The sequence below is a fragment of the Pantherophis guttatus genome, chromosome 2 (genome assembly GCF_059756535.1).
Source record: "Pantherophis guttatus breed Tessera chromosome 2, ASM5975653v1, whole genome shotgun sequence".
NCBI lineage: Eukaryota > Metazoa > Chordata > Lepidosauria > Squamata > Colubridae > Pantherophis > Pantherophis guttatus.
Genome location: NC_142064.1, coordinates 235428739 through 235444136, shown reverse-complemented (window position 1 = coordinate 235444136; position 15398 = coordinate 235428739).

Below are 15398 nucleotides of genomic sequence, written 5' to 3'. Positions count from 1 at the left end.
TGCTTTTACAGTATATACAACAACTGCAGTGAGACTATTATATGTTGAAAAGTGAAAGGTTTAACATTATCTACAATGCAGTTGGTGAAGATGATGGAACTTGCAGCAATGACTAAATTAACCTCTTTGACTAGGGAAAAATAATATCTACATTTATGGTTGTCTTATGGACATGAAACAGAAAAAAAAATGCACATGACTTGTGGCTTTAATGCTGAGAAAAGAAAATTGGATAGTAGAAAAAAGTGAGTTTGTAATCATAATATGTGAGAGAATTTTGTTAATGTATTTATAGAACATAGAATAATAGTGTTAGGAGGCACCTTGGAGGCCTTTTAATACAACCCCCTTCTCGTATTTGCTGCAAAAGAAATCAGGAACTTCTTTCTATTTTTTAAAATTCTTTTTGCACTTTTTCTCCTCCTTCCCTCTCTCCTTCCTCCCTTCCTTCTTTTATTAGTTTGTGTTAGTTTTATGTTTTCATAAAATGTTGATAAAATGATATAAAAATATAAATAAAACTAATTTCTTCAAATTATGCATTAGATCATTATTTAAAACAAGGGGTAAGGTTATTTGGTTATTTTCAAAATGGTTTGTCATTTTCTGTTCTCTGACTTCAGGTCACGTAGACCTGATTCTTCTCCAATATATAACACAACAGTCTAAATTGATATCTTTATTTTGACAGTTTTAGGCTTTTTTTTAAAAAAAATAATCATTTTTATGCACCTCTTCTTCATGACCATTTCAGTCTATATATTGCCATTTCCTAAGAGCACGTTCTTCACCACACCATCTCCTATATAAGTGGCCCAGATCTTTCAACTAAGATTTAAATTTTTTCCTTACTATTGCAAACAAACTAATCTTTCCTAAAAAATAAAGCGTAGCAGAAGCAGCTGTACAGTTTCTTTGCTGATTTATTTTATAAAGTAAATACGACAGCTGCCTGCTTGCTAAAATACATCTTAGGGTAAATACCTTTATAATATATTTCCTTGTAAATAAAACGTATTTCTGTTATATTATGAAAGCTGCTTCACTAATCACTGCTCTGCTCAGATTCCTGTTTTCATGCTCCCAGGAACACTCACAAACACAGTATGAAGGGTTGGAAGAGGCTTGGAGGGCTTCTAATACAACCCCCTTCTCATATTTGCTGCAAAAGAAATCAGGAGCTTCTTCTATTTTTTAAAATTGTTTGCACTTTTGCTCCTTCCTTCCTTCCTTCCTTCCTTCCTTCCTTCCTTCCTTCCTTCCTTCCTTCCTTCCTTCCTTCCTTCCTTCCTTCTTCCCTCCCTCCCTCCCTTGCTAAAATACATCTTAGAGTAAATACCTTTATACAGCAGTGGGCTTCAAAAAATTTAGCAAGGGGTTGTCTGCCCAGTCGCTGGGTGGGCATGGCCATTGTGGGCGTGGCCTAGTTGGCCTCCTGCACCATGGTGGGGGGGGGTGTGCTTGCCCTCCCTCAGCCTCCATGAGCGTCCTGCACTTACCTGCATCCAAAATGGGCCGCATGAGGAATCCTGGGAGAGATGGGGTGGGGTGGGCAGGGTCAGCCTGGAGTGGGATTTGGGGGTTCTCCAAACTGCACAGAATCTTAGCTAGAGGTTCTCCTGAATCCCTGCAAACCCCCAGCAGCCCACCCCTGCCTTTATAATATATATCCTTGTAAATAAAACTTATTTCTGTTATATAATGAAAGTTGTTTCACTAATCACTGCCATGATCAAATTCCTGTTTTCATGCTCCCAGGGACACTCACAAACAGAGTAAGAATGTTCACATTTCCAACGATGCAAGTGCCAGAGGTTAAAACTAGCAGCTTTTGTAACCAGAGCATGTTCTTTGCTCCTGAGCTATGATCTTCCCTGTAACCAGAGGGCTGGCATTCTAATTGCTACAAACTTGAGTTGAGAACAAAATAGGAATGGAAATGGAGGTGATTGTCTGGCTGTTGTTTCTGAAATGTGATCCAAATCCCCAAAATAACGCCTTGATAATGTGGCTTGATTACATTCGGGTTGTAAGAATCAGTACACAGCCCTGTATTATCAGCTTTGTAGATCTATTATGGTAGCATAGGAATTCGTTTGCATACCGCCATAATACTTCTGTAAATCTTCTACACAGAGACATTGACAAAGAGGTCAAGGGCAGCATCCAGAAATACTTCCACGCTTAGACACAGGCTAACCTATGTCCCTCCGGTGTCACAGTGTAACTCCCAACATTCCTCATCATTAATCATCTTGGTGAGGATGCTGGGACTTGCAGTTCTTCAACATCAAGGGAACGACAATTTGTCTCCAAACATTAACTTCATATTGACTAGACTAGGTTCTGCGTGCACTTCTATTTATCAGAAAGTATAACAAATAAAGTTTGAATGTTCTTAGAAAAGGCATATATCTGATTTATTTTACTTTCTATATGGGAAAGGCAATTATGTGGAACCAAGAGAAAAGACAGGCTGTGGCATGCTACCGCATCCTGATCTCAGAAAAGTATTCATCCTTCCAGCACCCAAGAGACGGAAAGCATGAATTTTATTTTATTAAATCAAGCGATGATATAATTAGCACTGAAGTTGATTGAATGACATTTTTTTTTTGGTAGGAGTTAAGATTGATTGAAGAATACCTCCAGACAATGAATGTTGCAGCTGAAAGGCTGAAGTGAAAATATATCTCAACAATTTCTTCAGTCCTTAGAGATTTTTATTTTTCACACAAACTCACAGAGAGAGAGAGAGAATAGGAGAAGAGGCAGAGGCCAACAGATTGTTAGCATAAGGGGAGATTCAACTGAATAAATAGTGATACCTGATTAGGTATTTCATTTCAGATCTGTAATGGATTTATGGGACATTACCAGTTTATTCTATAGCTGTGATGGCAAACCTATGGCCCACGTGCCCAAAGTGGCACATGGAGCCAGGTCGCCTGGCACGTGCGGCATCACCTGTCCCTCTTCCGGGTTTCTGGTGCACATGCACATGCAATGATCAGCTGGCCTTTGTGCATGCAGCAGTGCCAGAAAACAGAAGAGCTGGTCTTCCATTTTCCGGTGTGCGCATGCATGCCAGTCAGCTGATCGGTGCATGCGCATGCATGCCAGAAACTGGAATACTTGTTGGCCAGTGTGCGTGCATGTGCCGGAAACCGGAAGTACCTTATCCGGCATGCGCATGCCCCCTGGGCAGCTCCTCTTCCTGGTTGCGGTCCTTACGAGCACACACAAAATGCCGAAAAGGTTCACCATCACTGTTCTATAGCATGTGGTCAGACTGAAACAAATCTCTTTTCATATACTCTTCTTATAAAAAAACACTAAATATGAAGTTAGCAGCCAGTAAGTACCACCAGTGACCAAACTACTGCTGATGTTTCCACAAAGCATAAAGTATATTATATAATGGGTTTGGGAAATGTTTTAAAATTTGGTTTTATTGCACTCTGCTCAGTCTCACTGATTGGGCAGCCATATAAATTGGCCAAATGAATATATAAAAATAAAAAAATGCAGGGAAAATCCTCCTGTTCATGTTTAGAAGTTTGATGAAGCATTTGGCACCAAATAAAAGTATGAAATAGGTACCCTTGGAAACATGACTATTCACATGCCCAATTCAACATTCTCATCTTTTAAAAAAATAACCCATGCCACAAATTCATATTTGTGAATAGCTCCCAGCGACCAGTAAGCTCCCAGCGACCGGTAAGATCCCACAGAGTTGGTCTCCTCCGGGTCCCGTCAGCTAAACAATGCCAGCTGGCGGGCCCGCAGGGGAGGGCCTTCTCTGTGGCTGCCCCAGCTCTCTGGAACCAGTTACCTCCTGAGGTCCGGACCATCCCCACCCTACTGGCCTTCCGAAAAGCTGTGAAGACCTGGCTTTTCCGGCAGGCCTGGGGCTGTTGATCTCGCTTTGTGATCTGGCGAGATCCAGCCATGAATGGTGTGAAAGCGTTCTAAGGTTTTTAATGTTTTTTAATCTTTTAAATGTTTTTAGAATGTTTTTTTTAAAAAAATGTATTGTGAGCTGCCCTGAGTCTCTGGAGAGGAGCAGCATATAAATTTAAATAATAATAATAATAATAATAATAATAATAATGATGATGATGATGATGATGATGATGATGATGATGATGATAATAATAATAAAATCATTTTAACATATGGGGTGAATTTGAATATTGCACAGTGAATGAGAAGCAACATTTTGATTACCTTGATGTTTGATTTCCATCACTGAACTGAAGAGCACTATAAGGTTTATTTAAAAATATGCTTGCTTTATATAGAGAAACAAAATTCTTAAGATAGGCGTCAGAATTATACAGAGGGATATGTGGACATCTGGGTTATGTGAGCAAAGATACAATATGTGGTATTGCCAACATAATTCAATTTTGTGAACATACTGTTAAAAAAATGATTAAAACTGTCTGTCTTCTATGCAACCCAAAGAAACATCCATCTCTGGTCAAATTCCTGTCTACATATCAAGATCCAGTGCATTTTAGTGGCAGCATATATATCTTCAAGCCATTATCTCAGATTTTAAGACTTAGTATCACATGATAAGGGGTTTCAAAAGTAAAGGAAAATCAGATGGCAATATTTTACTTTTCTGGCAGCAAACCCCAGGTAAAGCTTACTTGTGGCATGTGTCATTTCCCTTTCAAAGTGACTATTGAAAGCATCAGTAACTGCACAATTAGCAAACACAATACAGCATATACTGCCCCAAACAGGGAAATTTCCGCAGATATGTTTAATTTGCAGATATATTTTGGATTTGAAGTTTGCTAATGCAGAATGAGGATTATTGGGAATGGAGCATAAGAATGTGGACAGCTGTATTCTCACAAGGATTAGATGGGTAATATGGATAATATGCTGGAGAACCAGTGTTGAGTAAGGCTGAACCAAAAGTGAATGTAAATATACATTCATTTTTCTGACATTCTTTTTTCTAAATGCCTTTTTCTCTCCCTTTCAAGCAGTAAATTACAGATAAAGGGTCAGCTATTTCATATTAGAAATCTAAATTGATCTCTACAAAGGTTTCTGAGTTCTGTTTTTCTTTCCAAACAGAATTGAAATAAGCAAATAAATACAACCGAAGGCCAGATGAAACCATGCTGGTGATTGTATGACTTTAGGCATCCCATTGCTGACTATGAAACTTCCCGTCCTTCATTCTTCCTATAGTAGAATAAAAAAACAACAGGGTTACTTACAGAATTTTATGTCACGGTCTCTAAGAAGAACAGAGTTTAGTGGGGCCCTTCAACTTTTGGGAACAATGAATGGGTGCTGAGATTGGGGAGCATATTATGACCACTCATAAAATGATTGGCTTGGTGAGTGTAGCTAATGATAAAATATATACTTACCAGAAAGCAAAAAGATGGTGTGACCATCACCCCATTTACAGTATTTCTAGATTTGTTAGAAGACATAACATAACCAAAGAAGACATCAGCCCAACATACATTTTCCCCATCACGTAGCTATCTATTAACACCTAGGTAAATTAAAAGAATCTTATTACTAATCTAACAACAATAACAACAACAAAAACCAAGGAGAGTTCAAAAGTCACAAGAAAAGGACAACACTGTCCTATTGAGCCTTCATGTAGCTATCAACTTCACCAATTTCACAGGAAGCAACCAACACAAAAATAACACCCAAACACCACCACCATTACCTACTTCCTCCCTCCCTCCCTCCCTCCCTTCCTTTTGCACAGCTGTCCATTTCAACAAGTGACTCTGGGTTGTGAACTGTATTAAAAGTACAAGTAAAAACAATTACAATGACACGTACAAAAATTAAAATACAGGGCAGCTGAGTAAAATATAATCATCAGTTGTCAACACAGGCAGGAGAGGGTCCTTGTGGGCATGAGCAGAGAATCTTTAGGGCCTTAAGAAAGGCCAGCAGGGTTTTTAGCTCTGCATAATGTTTCCAAAAGGGAATAGCTTGGATGTATGTAGACCCTGAGCTTAAATCGTCTCCGGGGAATGGTAGAGGACAGAAAGGCCTGGAGGAAAGTTGTCCATGGGGTCATGATGGGTCGGACATGACTTCGCAACTAACTAACAACAACATGTAGACCCTATTTGGGATTGCTTAGTAAGTTTCTCCCTCTCCCTCTTTCTCTCCATTAACTTTGTCTGACCAGGCTGTGTGTATACATGCATTGTGCATGATTTCTGCCCTAACCAGAATATTTCAGGATGCATTTAGGTATGTTTGCATTACTTAGGAAGTACTGCATTGTTATACTCATTGTGATCTTGTTCTATCTATTCATTTCAAGAGTTAATATAAGTAGCAGGCATCTACAACTGTTTTAAAAATAAACAAGTTTTAAAAATAAATGGAAAACAAAACCAAAAAAGGGGCGGGGCAGCAGGGTTGGGGACATCATGATCTCTGGAAGGAGAATATTTCATATGACAGGCACAATGGCAGAGCAGAGGTAGCGCAGTGGTTAGAGTGCAGTACTGCAGGCTACTTCAGCTAACTGCTAGCTGCAGTTCGGCAGTTCAAATCTCACCGGCTCAAAGGTTGACTCAGCCTTTCATCCTTCCGAGATTGGTAAAATGAGGACCCAGATTGTTGGGGGCAAGATGCTGATTCTATAAAGCCACTTAGAGAGGGCTGTAAAAGCACTATGAAGCGGTATATAAGTCTAAGTGCTATTGCTATTGCTATTATTGCAGAAAAGGGTCCTGCCAACTACCATTCCTTAGCCACCAGACCAGAAGCATGCCTATCCTGCTAGACTACATTGAATGGATAGAAACTTCCAGGGAGAGATGATCTCTTAACTTTGACCTTTTCAGTCAAATTAATGATTTCCCAACAATGAATCGGTTAGTTGCAAAACAACATCCACCCCATTCAAACATAAGCATAGATCAGGCAAGACCGAAGGATGTATAAAACCTACCAAACATTCCTGCACTGATGATGTTACAGATAAGGCAGATAATTAAACAACTGCAATCCTGAAACAAAGCATGGAGAATTGCAACAATGTCAATTCCGGGCTTCACATATTCACTGCAATCGCAATAAAGATTACGCTAGCTTCCTTTTTATTTTATTTTATTTATTTTTATGAGAATTTAAAGACTCGCAAAATTGAGGTCAGTCCTACAGGTTAGACCAAACTAAGGAACTAATGCAATTTAAGTCAGAACCACTTTTGTTTTAATTTGATTGCATTTTATTAATAGACTATTGCAGGTTTGATTGTGCTTTTACACCCATTCCTTTATCTTTGGGTGAATTAGGAAAAGGCTTGTCTGAGATGTTTTTTCAAGTTGTCTTGATGTAGACTCTCACTCTGCTTATCTGACTTATAGGACATTGGTTCTTAATTGCTTTGGGTTATCTTGATGGAGGCTCTTCTTGCTGTTTTCCAGGACCATTCTCAATACCTCCTACAATGCTTCCACTGGACTTCTTGCTGCTGCAGGTCCTGGTACCTGCTGAGCTGTGGAGTCACCTCTTGACTTGATGCTTTGGCCATTCGCTCAGATGGTCCTGCCTCTTTTGGTCCTGAGAGATTGGTGTTGCTTGGCCTGGCCAGCTTTATTATAATGTTATTCCTTACTATTTAATTTAATTAAATTTAATTAATTCAATTTATATGCCGCCCCTCTCCGAAGACTCACTATTGACGACAATAATCTCTGTTGGCCAAGTTCTGCTAATGGCAACCTTGTTGGTTGCTGATAGGGGACACTGCTGCTGCATCTTTTCTTCCTCTGACAATCTCTTTATCCTGTCTCACTCTATGACACAGCTGCCCACATCTCAACCTCTGGTCGTTCACTCTCCCCTTTTGTCCTCTTCTGCAGCACACCTAACAAATTCCATGCCACTGTTTAATCCACAGTAACATCCTCCAAGTAACAGTGGGCCATACAGTATAAAAGGGAAGCAGGAGATGAGGGCATGTATTGTCCATGCCATGTTTCTTCCCTTCCTCCCATAATCAGCAAGCCCTTTTTTTCCACTGTGTTTTTCATATTGTCCTTGTGGGAGGATTTTGGAGTTCATTTAAACCAGAGATCAGCACACTTTCACTGAAGCACAAACTGGTTTCTTGATCAGTACCAGAGGCAATGAAAAACCTAAAGAGGAGATGGGTTACGGTTTCTCTTTAGAGATGTATGCAGAATATAATATAATTAGCTTCTGGTTCATTGATTGGGTTGTAGAATATGCGTGTCAATGTGTATGGTAATGAGCTGAGGAAGGCTAGATAATGGTTCTGAGGACAAGAGGACCCTTGAGCTAAAACAAAGAGTTGAAAAACATACCTAAGCATTTCTCTAGCTATCTAAAAGCCTTGAGTTTCCACAGCTATTTGTTTTTTCCTTAGCTTTGCCCTCATTAATATTTTTTGTGGTTAACTTATTCACTATTGCAACATCCCTTAGCCTGAGCATTCCTTGCGTCTAATGGATTTATAGCTGAGCTAATGCTTTATTTTCTCTGGATGATGTGTTTGGGTAAGGGGCTTTTTGACTTGACCCCAATTTTCTATTCCATCTTCATTACATCCACAAAAGAATACAATCTTAAGGCACTCATAGCTATTCAGGTTTTATAGTAGTGTTTCCCCCATAAAAACATAACAAAATGTGATAGCTTTTCTGTAGAATCTGATATACTTCACCATTTTGTTCATAGTGGCTGTCGGTTGGCTGTAGGGAATGGAACTGTCTACATCCTAAGCTGATATTGGCATACTCAGCCTTCTGATTCCTGGACAGTCTTCCAGAGGCATTTTGGCTGGGGAGTGTGGGAGCCTGATTCAGGTCAGCATTTCCTCCTTACCTTCAAGATATCAGGGCACAGATCTACCTAGAGAGTCATAGAACTGTATGGTTTGAATGTACACCTAAAAAATGTCTAATTCAGCCTTCTGCATTACACAGGAAAAAAAATGTGTAATAAAAAATATTGACTAACACTGCCCCTATGGAGCACCACCAACTACTGATTTCCTACTCAACGTAGAGCCACCAAATGAGGACATTATTCTCTTACTAGAAGCCAGCAAAGAGGACTGGCAATGGGAAGAAGCAAATTATTCAACTTCATTATTGTTGTTGTTAGTTGTGAAGTTGTGTCTCACCCATCATAACCCCATGGACAACATTCCTCCAGGCCATCCTGACCTCTACCATCCTCTGGAGTCCATTTAAGCTCACACCTACTGCTTCGGTTTCTCCATCCAGCCACCTCATTCTCTGTCATCCCATTCTTCTTTTACCTTCAATCTTTCCCAGCATTAGGCTCTTCTCCAGTGAGTCCTTCCTTCTTATTAGATGGCCAAAGTATTTGAGTTTCATCTTCAGGACCTAAAGAGCAGTCAGGGTTGATGTCCTCAACTTTACTCACCATTAATTCAGTCATAAGGGAGAAGGTTAAGAAAATATCATTCTGTTTATTGGCTGTAATTGTAAAGTTACTAAAATAATCCAACATGAGAATACTGCAATAATAATTGTACCCCCAAAATAACTTCAATTCAAAATTTATTTTATAGCTCCAAGGACAACTGTTTTACTATGTATCTAAACAGAGCCAAAGAAACCTCTTCCTTACTTCCTTACTTCTTTCTATGTTAGTTACAGTTCCCATTAAGAAAGCTTCCAATCTCATAAGAAACTGGTTTGCTTAAGGAAACATATCTATGTATGCAACATAAGGAAATGAGCACAAGTAAAGACAAGCTGAATGAGTATATGATATTAATACTGATTTTAATATTTCTTTGCTTTCTGCTTCCTTCAGAAGAAAACCCAGCAGGAGTTTTCTTTTCATCATGAGATCAGACTTCATGTAAAAAGTCAAGCACACAATATATCTTTTAAAAGCCTACTTGTATATTTTATCTCAAAGGGATCTGTCTCATTATTTGTTTCTGCATTAATAGGCCACATTGCAAGTAGTTGTCATAGAAACCCACAGTCATTTCTTTCTCAGAAGAAGGGAACCATGCAATTAACTTGTCTTTTAACTTATTTTAATCCTGGAACAGCCTTGTAATACAGGAGCCTTGGGCCTGAGCTCTCCCCACCCCCTCAAATAATCTGTTTATGAAACATTCATTGCAATAAAAATTTTAAATTTATTCAAATAAAAGCAACCCACTCTTTCCTCCAAAAAAGATGACATAAATGGTCCTGGCTATTTTGGAATGTTTATTCACCCTCTTTATTATTATTATTATTAACTTGGAACACTGATAGTAAAAAAAATCCAAGAACTGAAATGCAATAAAATGCACTGAGTTCAGAAATGTCTGTAAGGAGAGGGGTGTCAGACAATTCAAGATGGCGGGCATGAGCAGATGATCAAAGTCCTATCTCTTGTTTACAGTATTTCATGCCTCATATATTAAAAGTGATAGGACGTTGATGGAGTCAGGCCTGCCATCTTGACTTTTCAAGCTTCTCTGGGGACATCTTTGTTCGAATCTGCCATTTAGTTAAATTCAAAGTTACTCAGATTGCAGGTATAGCAACTATCCCAATAAAGAAGACGGATCCAATCCAGAGATCACAACAACAACAACAGCAAAGCAAGACAATCAAAGAAATCGTGGAAACTTCACTCTTTTGACTTTACCTGAAGGAACAATGGTGTGTTACAAACTTTGACAGTAAAACTCAAACAAATCCAAGTGCTCTTCAGCTTGATAGAAAACTTTATGCTTCATTTATCAGCATTATTATAATATTTGTGAGCATGCACATTACTAAATCATTAGATCATGAGCAGGGGTGGGTTGTAAAATTTTTTACTACTGGTTCTGTGGGCGTGGCTTATTTTGTGGGCGTGGTTTGATGGTCATGTGACAATTCTTTAGGATTTAGCAGAGGTGCTGGTTTACCGGGCTTTTAACTGCTTGCATAGCTGTACCGGTCTACCCATTTGTTCTTGGAGCATTCCGGTCTACCTATTTGTTTTTTGAGCGCACTGGTCTACCACCACACTGCCTTTTAACACTGATCAGCTGTAGGGCGGCCCTTTGAAGCCCCACGGCAAGAGTTTAAACAGTTTTTTTCTTTCTAGCCAATCAGCTGGGACTCGGGAGGCAGCGAATAGATTGGGGGTGGGGCCAAATAAAAGGTAAGAATAACGCAGGGGGGAGGCGGGAGGGCCCAGCTCCCGAACAAAAAGAACCGGTTCGGTAACATCATATTGTCACCTCTACTGGCTCGGCAGAACCAGGCCGAACTGGGAGGAACCCACCACTGATCATGAGGGTGTCTGAGTTCTGTGTCAAATATACATTTAGAAAAGTAGATGTACTAGTTTAGTTTACTTATTTCAAGCCCGTCTAGGGCCAGTTTGTGATTAATGATGTTTGACAGAAGTAACAGGTCAAAGGCAGCTCACCTTCCAGTAAGTTATTTAAGATGGTGCTATTTTAGCTTATGTTCATGGTCAAGTTGTCTCCTACCATTTAGATGGCTTCTCTTGTAGCTTCAGCTCCTCTTGGCTCTTTAGAGGGCATTGTCTTATTTTTATACTGCAACACAGAGGACAAAACTGCTTTGCCAATTTAAGGGATCTGCCTTAAATTTTGACAAATTTACTTGGCTTCCATGGATTTTTCATGCTCTGCACAGTGCACAAGACCTTTGGAGACAAAAGTCCAGTTGTTTCTGCCAAGATATTTGCTAATTTTTTATTCATTTTATTATCCATGAAAAGAGAGAAAGATTAAAAAAAAATTGAAGGATGAAAAATATGACTGATTCAGCCAGGCAAAACTTACACATATCTTTTGTATATAGAAGAATAGGAACTTTTATTTACTTCAAATGTCTTTGTTTTCCTAATCCTTCTGTCTATACATTTGTCCTTATCTCATTTCCAACGCTTCATTTTTTTCAGTAAACGCTCAAACAAATAAGGAATAAAATGAATAAGAAGCAATATGGGAAACTGATATTAAGTGGAACATTTTACAGTGCCATTGTAACTTCAAATGGTCATTAAACAAACTGGTAAATTGAGGACTACCTGTATATAAAGATACTGAATATTAAAAGCTGAAAGATACAATGATAAAACTAAAAGGAGCACTCTGAAATGTAACAATGCCTTCTTCCTTGCTGGGGATTTGAGAGAAGCAAAAGAACATACTAGTACTTATCAACTACTGAGTGAGACTATTTATCAGTTCAGAGTTGAGCATAACTAGGTGGTAACTTTGCCCAGGAGGACCTTTGCACAATTTTACCTGATGCACCAGTTGCACCTTTCTTACATGGCTATTTGAGGTATCGTCTGTCTTCAGTAGTATCTGCTTGTCCAATTCAGATCGACAAGGTGAGTTTGTCTGGGTCCCCTTAATTAAACTGTGTCATCTTTTAGGACCCAGGAAGCATAACTTCTATATGGTGGAAACTGCCCTTTGGAATGAGATTCCTCATGAAATCTGGGCAGTGTCTACTCAAATGGCATTCTAGAGGGTTCTTCTCCAATTCTTTAGGTAGGGGTTGTAATCAGGGGTGAACTCCAGCAGGTTCTAACAGGTTCTGGAGAACCAGTAGCGGAAATTTTGAGTAGTTCGGAGAACCGCCCAATACCACCTCTGGCTGGCCCCAGAGTGGGGTGAGAATGGAGATTTTGCAATATCCTTCCCCCAGGAGTGGGGACAGAATGGAGATTTTGCAGTATCCTTTCCCTGGAGTGGGGTGGGAATGGAGATTTTTGCAATATCCTTCCCCTGCCATGCCCACCAAGCCACACCCACAGAACTTGTAGGGAAAAAAGTTTGGATTTCATCCCTGGTTGTAACATCTGTTAGTGCAGGTGTCTGCAACCTGCGGCTCCAGAGCTGCATGTGGCTCTTTGGATCCTCTGCTGTAGCTCCCTGTTGGATGACCCCACCCTCGCCCTCCCCTCCCAGTCACTCCTCACCTGGCCTGAGAAAGTAAGGGCAACGGCAGGGGATGGAGAAGTGGCCGGGGCAGAGACAGAGAGATGCAGAGAGGTGGGGAGAGAGGGGGGGACGGAGGGAGAGAGAGAGAGAGATGGCAAAAGGGTTTTGTGGTTCCCATTGTTTTTTAACAACCGGTTCTCTGCCCTAATGACCAGCTGGGTAGGCGTGGCTGGGGGGGGTCATATAACTGGTGAAAGTGAGTGATGTCAACTTGGCCACACCCACCAAGGTTTTGTGGCTCCTGGTGTTTTCTTTTCTGTGGGAAACAGGTCCAAATGGCTCTTTGAGTGTTTAAGGTTGCAGACCCCGGTGTTAGTGTATGATATTGTTTTATGTGCTGAGCAGATTTTCAATCTGTTTACTGTTATGGAGGTCAGGGGTTCCCAACCCCTGGTCTATGCAGTTGGGAACCAGGCCATGCAAGCAGTGGGCAAGCATGCGAATGTATGAAGCTGCATTTGTGCAAGTGGTGCACAAACCATCTCCTTCCCCCTCCCCTGCCACCACCAATCCACAAAGCCAGAAAGGTTGGGAAGCACTGATGTAGATTGTTATTTTTTTACAGTGCTTGTATTATGAGCTACCCAGTGTCAATTTGGAGTCATGTAGCACTTAAATTGAAAAAAAAAATACATACATATATAGGTACGTCTCATTAAGGAAGTACAGTGGCTCACACAGTTAAGATGTTGAGTTGACAATTTGCAAGCCTACGTTCGAAGCCCAAGTGCTACTGTGTGGCAGGGTGAGCACCCGTCATTTACGCCAGCTTCGGTCCACCTAGTAGTGCAAACATGAGTAGATAAATAGATGGCACATCTGGTGGGCACATTAATGGGACATGAAAGAAGCCCCCAACTGGGCTGTTGTCTCCTGGGCAATAGTGATGTCCGTAGTTATGAAAATCTTTGAAAGATTAGTGCTGGGCTACTTGAAAACCATCACAGATCTGTTGTTAGACCCCTTGCAATTTGCCTACTGAGCAAATAGATCAGCAGATGATGCTATTAATATGGCTCTGCACTACACCCTACAACATCTTGAATATCCAAAGACCTATGCAAGGGTTCTTTTTGTAGACTTCAGCTCGGCATTCAATACCATCATTCCAGATATCCTTCTAACTAAACTAAATCAGTTACCACACTTGTAAGTGGATCATAAGCTTTCTAATAGACAGGAAGCAGCTTTCACCATGGAAGCACTTTGATGCTTCCTACATGGAAGTATAGAATAATATAGTTAGGCTGTTGGTTTGATACTAATATTCAAACACATTTCAGAATAATATAGTATATGTATCTCTGATAAATCACAGTCTTGTTGGTCTATTCTTTCAGTTATTCTGAAACTCTTCTTTTCAAAGCAGGTTCTGAGGGAGCTGTTCAGTCTCTACAGGAATCATCCAGGAGCAATTAGATGAATCACCCTGGTCATCATTGAATTTTTCTGACCAATTCTAGAATTCAGAGACAGAAAATCCTCCAGAGTCTTCAGGAATTTATGAATCTCTGGGACTAGATCATCCTAATAGACCTTCTCATCCTTACAGACCTGAGAAATATTGTAGATCGAAATCTCAATGAGAAGACCGTGACAAGAGAAAGGATATGAAAACTTTCAGACCACTATGCTTTTATCCAATAAATACTATGCATGTTAATATCCATGCATATAACTCTCTTTTATAATCCATTTTTCAAACTATCCATCTCTGCTTCTATCTGTCTATATCAGATGTAGTTTTAAGGCATTTCTCTCCCTCACTGTGCATCCCAGTGGTATACTCTAGGATCTATTCCATGGTATGCTGACCTATTTTATTGTCTTCAGTAGCTGTATGATAGAAACAAATTCAGCCGGTACAGATGTCTTTCCTTAAAATGTACTGAGAATAGAGAAATAATCAACCAACTGAACTCCTGCTTGCTTGCAGCTGGAAGGATCACGAAGCCTTCATCAGACCAAAGGGTGCAGAAAAAGTAGCTGCCTTAATTGGTGATTTTTCTTTCCCAGCCACCCAAAAATGCCTTCCTGACCTAATGGCACTTCCTATTGTTTGCTCCCTCCATTCATTCTACTATGCTTGGATTTGTTCCATTAGCTACTGCTCGTCCGTAGGCAGCAAAGCCTGCCACTTCTCAAACAATGACAAACACAAAGGCAATAAAGAATACGGTAGGTTTAGTGAAAAGCAGATTAGTTGTCACGATACTATAACCCGCTTGCTTATATTCAGCAATGTAAATGTGCCATATTCTTCACTGAATAATAATAGAAATGTCATGGCACATAGACAGGATGACAATCCCTCTTTTATGCAAAAGAATGGCAGAGTTCCTCCACACACACACACGCATGTACGCATATACACACACACACAAACACTTTACTT